Here is a 7,941-nt window from a genome sequence, read left to right as displayed (position 1 = left end):
ACCATCTTTAAAATCCATTCTCTCACCTCTTATTAGCTTTATTAACAGGATCACTGACCCCTCCCTTTACAGGAGCGCTGACCATCTTTAAAATCCATTCTCTCACCTCTTATTAGCTTTATTAACAGGATCACTGACCCCTCCCTTTACAGGAGCGCTGACCATCTTTAAAATCCATTCTCTCACCTCTTATTAGCTTTATTAACAGGATCACTGACCCCTCCCTTTACAGGAGCGCTGACCATCTTTAAAATCCATTCTCTCACCTCTTATTAGCTTTATTAACAGGATCACTGACCCCTCCCTTTAAAGGAGCGCTGACCATCTTTAAAATCCATTCTCTCACCTCTTATTAGCTTTATTAACAGGATCACTGGCCCCTCCCTTTAAAGGAGCGCTGACCATCTTTAAAATCCATTCTCTCACCTCTTATTAGCTTTATTAACAGGATCACTGACCCCTCCCTTTACAGGAGCGCTGACCATCTTTAAAATCCATTCTCTCACCTCTTATTAGCTTTATTAACAGGATCACTGACCCCTCCCTTTACAGGAGCGCTGACCATCTTTAAAATCCATTCTCTCACCTCTTATTAGCTTTATTAACATGATCACTGGCCCCTCCCTTTAAAGGAGCGCTGACCATCTTTAAAATCCATTCTCTCACCTCTTATTAGCTTTATTAACAGGATCACTGACCCCTCCCTTTACAGGAGCGCTGACCATCTTTAAAATCCATTCTCTCACCTCTTATTAGCTTTATTAACAGGATCACTGACCCCTCCCTTTACAGGAGCGCTGACCATCTTTAAAATCCATTCTCTCACCTCTTATTAGCTTTATTAACAGGATCACTGACCCCTCCCTTTACAGGAGCGCTGACCATCTTTAAAATCCATTCTCTCACCTCTTATTAGCTTTATTAACAGGATCACTGACCCCTCCCTTTACAGGAGCGCTGACCATCTTTAAAATCCATTCTCTCACCTCTTATTAGCTTTATTAACAGGATCACTGACCCCTCCCTTTACAGGAGCGCTGACCATCTTTAAAATCCATTCTCTCACCTCTTATTAGCTTTATTAACAGGATCACTGACCCCTCCCTTTACAGGAGCGCTGACCATCTTTAAAATCCATTCTCTCACCTCTTATTAGCTTTATTAACAGGATCACTGACCCCTCCCTTTAAAGGAGCGCTGACCATCTTTAAAATCCATTCTCTCACCTCTTATTAGCTTTATTAACAGGATCACTGACCCCTCCCTTTAAAGGAGCGCTGACCATCTTTAAAATCCATTCTCTCACCTCTTATTAGCTTTATTAACAGGATCACTGACCCCTCCCTTTAAAGGAGCGCTGACCATCTTTAAAATCCATTCTCTCACCTCTTATTAGCTTTATTAACAGGATCACTGGCCCCTCCCTTTAAAGGAGCGCTGACCATCTTTAAAATCCATTCTCTCACCTCTTATTAGCTTTATTAACAGGATCACTGGCCCCTCCCTTTAAAGGAGTGCTGACCATCTTTAAAATCCATTCTCTCACCTCTTATTAGCTTTATTAACAGGATCACTGACCCCTCCCTTTAAAGGAGCGCTGACCATCTTTAAAATCCATTCTCTCACCTCTTATTAGCTTTATTAACAGGATCACTGACCCCTCCCTTTAAAGGAGCGCTGACCATCTTTAAAATCCATTCTCTCACCTCTTATTAGCTTTATTAACATGATCACTGGCCCCTCCCTTTAAAGGAGCGCTGACCATCTTTAAAATCCATTCTCTCACCTCTTATTAGCTTTATTAACAGGATCACTGACCCCTCCCTTTAAAGGAGCGCTGACCATCTTTAAAATCCATTCTCTCACCTCTTATTAGCTTTATTAACAGGATCACTGACCCCTCCCTTTAAAGGAGCGCTGACCATCTTTAAAATCCATTCTCTCACCTCTTATTAGCTTTATTAACAGGATCACTGGCCCCTCCCTTTAAAGGAGCGCTGACCATCTTTAAAATCCATTCTCTCACCTCTTATTAGCTTTATTAACAGGATCACTGACCCCTCCCTTTACAGGAGCGCTGACCATCTTTAAAATCCATTCTCTCACCTCTTATTAGCTTTATTAACAGGATCACTGACCCCTCCCTTTACAGGAGCGCTGACCATCTTTAAAATCCATTCTCTCACCTCTTATTAGCTTTATTAACAGGATCACTGGCCCCTCCCTTTAAAGGAGCGCTGACCATCTTTAAAATCCATTCTCTCACCTCTTATTAGCTTTATTAACAGGATCACTGACCCCTCCCTTTAAAGGAGCGCTGACCATCTTTAAAATCCATTCTCTCACCTCTTATTAGCTTTATTAACAGGATCACTGACCCCTCCCTTTACAGGAGCGCTGACCATCTTTAAAATCCATTCTCTCACCTCTTATTAGCTTTATTAACATGATCACTGACCCCTCCCTTTACAGGAGCGCTGACCATCTTTAAAATCCATTCTCTCACCTCTTATTAGCTTTATTAACAGGATCACTGACCCCTCCCTTTACAGGAGCGCTGACCATCTTTAAAATCCATTCTCTCACCTCTTATTAGCTTTATTAACAGGATCGCTGGCCCCTCCCTTTACAGGAGCGCTGACCATCTTTAAAATCCATTCTCTCACCTCTTATTAGCAGGGGGCAATAATAAGAGACAAAGACAATGACCCCCACACACAGAGACACCGTTTATTTTAACAATATCTGTTTATAATCTTTATTATTCATTTTCAATTAATTCTGCATTTTTTTTGTAATTATGATGATCATGAAACAGAATCAATGTAAACACATACATGAATATAATAATAATAATAATAATAATAATAATTTGAAGATAATTAAAGGGAAGGAACATTTTTGCTTTTAAAATTCGTACTACTCCCTTTGCTTGTAATACTAAACTCGTTAAGTACGAAGATTCAGAGATCTAGAAACAGCTACAAAAAAAAATCTAAAACAAACAATTCAAATGCAGTGCTGCAGTACCACGCCATCAACACCAGGTGGTGCCAAAGAGGCCACAGCGCCACAGTCTACACTGAACACCAGAGAGGTCTTAATGGCAACCAAGAATAAAGAATGAGGAGCAACACAATAAACAAAACTACACACGTAAACATAAAACCACAACAAGACAGAGATAAACATCTAATCAGATTAATAACCGTATTGGAGAAACTACACTTTGAAATAATAAAAAAAAAACAGTGTTATCAGATTCATCCACCCCCCTCCCAGAAGAAATATATAGATTGTTCCATTTATTTTTTACCAAGATCTGGAAGACACAAAGACAGTCTGAAAACAGACATACACAACATGGACAGACACACAGACACATTGGTTTACAGCATTGACTCTCACACAGTGCAGATTCCCTATTCTAAACTCTCTATATAAATATATCCACTCACTGGCACACACTGTGCACTGACTCTCACACAGTGCAGATTCCCTATTCTAAACTCCACAGGGGCTGAAGGAAACATCTCATTGAAACTGCATTGAGAGATTTCTGCTGAAATCGTTTGTTCTGTTTGAAATGTTTGTCTGAACATCACAGGGACTTGTCCTGTGTCCTCATCAGGTGAGGGTGTCAGCTTTACCTGCCTGGGGGCGGACAGACCTGATTTTGTAAACACTATAAACACATACGCACACAGGGACACAGATACACACACTAATGCAGGCACGCAGACATCTACACTAAACTCTAAACACACACACTGAAGCTGGTATTCACAGCTGCTTGATTCTTGTTTTATTTTCCCCTCAATGAAGAACTTCAAGGTCAGACCTGCAAGAGAAGAGAAAACAAACAGGAATGAGCAGAACGACCCGGGTGGGGGATTACATTGTAACTGCAGTTTAATATCACTAGACTGGACTGGAATTACATTGTAACTGCAGTTTAATATTACTAGACTGGGCTGGAATTACATTGTAACTGCAGTTTAATATCACTAGACTGGACTGGAATTACATTGTAACTGCAGTTTAATATCACTAGACTGGGCTGGAATTACATTGTAACTGCAGTTTAATATCACTAGACTGGACTGGAATTACATTGTAACTGCAGTTTAATATCACTGGACTGGACTGGAATTACATTGTAACTGCAGTTTAATATCACTAGACTGGACTGGAATTACATTGTAACTGCAGTTTAATATCACTAGACTGGACTGGAATTACATTGTAACTGCAGTTTAATATCACTGGACTGGACTGGAATTACATTGTAACTGCAGTTTAATATCACTAGACTGGACTGGAATTACATTGTAACTGCAGTTTAATATCACTAGACTGGACTGGAATTACATTGTAACTGCAGTTTAATATCACTAGACTGGGCTGGAATTACATTGTAACTGCAGTTTAATATCACTAGACTGGACTGGAATTACATTGTAACTGCAGTTTAATATCACTAGACTGGACTGGAATTACATTGTAACTGCAGTTTAATATCACTAGACTAGACTGGAATTACATTGTAACTGCAGTTTAATATTACTAGACTGGACTGGAATTACATTGTAATTGCAGTTTAATATCACTAGACTGGACTGGAATTACATTGTAACTGCAGTTTAATATCACTAGACTGGACTGGAATTACATTGTAACTGCAGTTTAATATCACTGGACTGGGCTGGAATTACATTGTAACTGCAGTTTAATATCACTAGACTGGACTGGAATTACATTGTAATTGCAGTTTAATATCACTAGACTGGACTGGAATTACATTGTAACTGCAGTTTAATATCACTAGACTAGGCTGGAATTACATTGTAACTGCAGTTAGGCTGGGCTCGGGTGATGGTTGTTTGGGGGGGGGGGGGAATCGATATCTCTTACCTGCAGGTTTGTTGGTTTTCTGTTTCTTACATGACGAAGCTAGCCAGAGTGGAGGCCAGTATGATTGCCAGAATGAGGCAGCAAAGCATAATCATCAATTTCTTCTGCAGAGCGAAGTGTGTGGGTAAGAGAGAGAGAGAGAGAGAGAGAGAAATAGGACCACCTTCTACCTTCAAATTACACGCGTTCACCTGCTTCTCACTGCAGTCACTCAAACACTGCCATAGTGATTGTATTGTGACTCGGTACAGCCCTGGCTAGGACTACAGCTCCCAGCATGCCTCTGCTCCCGCAGCAATGGCGAGGGATGCTGGGCGCTGTAGTTCTTTAACTGCAATGCACTGGGCTGGGCTGTATTATATTGTTTTGCTCAGTCTGTGTTGCTTTGACTGCGAGTTCAGGAGCTGCTCTTCTGCTCTAGCTGCTCTGCTGTAGACACGCGGAACACGGGCTAGCATTAATAACACATCCACTACCATAGCTCTCTGTGCTTTACAATGCTTCCCTATGCTTTACCACACCTCTCTGGGCTTTACAATGCTTCCCTATGCTTTACCACACCTCTCTGTGCTTTACAATGCTTCCCTATGCTTTACCACACCTCTCTGTGCTTTACAATGCTTCCCTGTGCTTTACCAGACCTCTCTGTGCTTTACAATGCTTCCCTATGCTTTACCAGACCTCTCTGTGCTTTACAATGCTTCCCTATGCTTTACCAGACCTCTCTGTGCTTTACAATGCTTCCCTATGCTTTACCACACCTCTCTGTGCTTTACAATTCTTCCCTATGCTTAACACACCTCTCTGTGCTTTACAATGCTTCCCTATGCTTTACCAGACCTCTCTGTGCTTTACAATGCTCTCTGTGCTTTACCACACCTCTGTGTGATCACAATGCTTTTACACTTTGCTGTGTTGTTCCTATGGGAAATGTATAAGGTAGCCAGAGAGCCAATAATAATAATAATAATTCTTCTGAGAATAATAGAACAGATTAGATATTTAAAGTACTTGATCAAACTTTTAATCTGAAATAATTTAAAAACTAGAAATACAATATATAAAATACAGAAGATACACAAAGAGATTCATTTCATATCAACATCTTTTTTTTTTTTTTTTTTACACATTTGTCTTTGAAATGTCACTTCATCTCCAGATATTAAAATCATCAACATGTTTTACATCATTTCAAAACACAATGAAATTTACTTCTGCAGATCGTCCCCTAGTGCAGAGGAGGGGCATTATATTAAGTATTCACATTCTTTTCCCCCAAAAAACAAGAAGGACTAAATCATTTCCAAAGGCAATCCCCCCCCACCCCCGCCTCTCTCCCTTCACTCTGATCGATTCCCAGACGCCCTGTTGCTCCTCCAGTAACGAATCTAAAATCATGACCCACAAAATACTTCAAGAAAATTAACAGATACAAAACGGGCACCCCCCCCCCCCCCTGAAAAGCCCTGGGGTGGGCTGGCGGAGTTGACAGGTCACAAGGTCATGTGATTTGAACAGTCTGTCTGGCAGTTTCTCAAATCCAGGGCAAAGGCAGGTTGTAAATTTTTTTTTTTTTAAATTGATAAGAACTCTACTTACTGGAGGAGCGACAGAAGCAAAAAAAAAACACACACACCAGCAGAGGAGAGGAAGAGAGGAGGAGAAAAGCAAAGAGAGTGGGATGCCTTTGTAAGCGTATGTATCGCGAAGCTCAAAGGACAGACCCCGTCACAGCTCTGCAATTCACGCCCGTGTAAAAGACGTCTCTCTCCAATTCTCTGCGCTCGTCTAGAAAATTAACAAGGAGAAAAACTGAAACGGCAGATTCACGAAATCAGGCGACTCTCTGGAGACCTGATGATTGGATTCGATTGTCAGCTGTCGACCGCTCTCTCTATCGATCGTGTATTACAATGACCTGGCCAAAGTACTGGCTAAAACACAATCCCTTCTTGGAGTCTGTGTTAGTTTATTACATTCTGAAAAGAGCTTAGTTTCACTAAAGCTGCAGACAGGCAGACAGACAGGCAGGGCCAACAATCCTGTTCAGTTTGACGCTACAATATAATTCAAACACTGATTGAAATAACTTGAAAACGCTGTGTTTTTTTCAGAAGGCACTTTGACAGTTACAAGCTCTTAATGAACTCAGTAATAATAATAGGAATGACAACTTGTGATTGGCTTAAAAAACGCAAGGCAGGAGAAAGGGAAGGCGGGGACTGGCAGGGATCTCCGCCTTCTCATTGGTTCAGATCCAGGAAGTGGGGAGGATTCAGATACAGGAAGCAATTATTTTTTCAAGCTGGTTCTCAGATTGGGTTGACAAAGAGTCTAACAAACTTCGGCGAATTCGCAAGTGTTTCAAAGGAAGTGAGGTCAAGGGGGGGGGGGGGGGGGTGGAGGCTAAATTTCAGATAGAGCATTTCTGTGGTCTATTGGCTGCAGAGGAACAGGAAATAAGGTTTGGCGAGAGGCAGGGTGGTTTAGAGTAGGCTTCTTCCATTGGCTGAATCCAGGACAGGCAGTGGAGGTCACCGGGGGGGGGGGGCCGTAGGTATGGCCCCCCCCCCCCCCGCCCCCTGGGTCTTCTCGTTGGACCCTCGAAGAGCAACCTCCTGAGACCCTTCTCCCTTCGTATCAGTGGTGTGACGAGGATGATCGGTTTATTGGCTTCGTCCTACTGAAGCAAGCTACTATACAATGACCGAAGCAAGGACCACCAGCACCACTATGATTATGATCAGTTTCTGTGTGGGGACAAAAAAAAAAACAAAAACAAGTCAGAGGAGAGAGAGTCAGACATTCCCCTTTAAAAAAGATAAAGTCACCCCTTTAAAAGGGCACATAAGGGCCTTTACTGTGCTCCATGTTCCTACTGTTTAGGTAAGGGGCGTGTCTGTGTGTGTGTTAATATTTTTTATTTATTTATTTTAAATTTTGACCCCTTTTTTAAAAGATTGCATTCCCCTGCCTCCACGCTAGCTGCCCGAGGACCTCTCAGAACTGCATTTCCCATCATCCTCC

The sequence above is a fragment of the Polyodon spathula genome, chromosome 29 (genome assembly GCF_017654505.1).
Source record: "Polyodon spathula isolate WHYD16114869_AA chromosome 29, ASM1765450v1, whole genome shotgun sequence".
NCBI classification, from domain to species: Eukaryota; Metazoa; Chordata; class Actinopteri; order Acipenseriformes; family Polyodontidae; genus Polyodon; species Polyodon spathula.
This window is presented reverse-complemented; position numbering follows the sequence as displayed.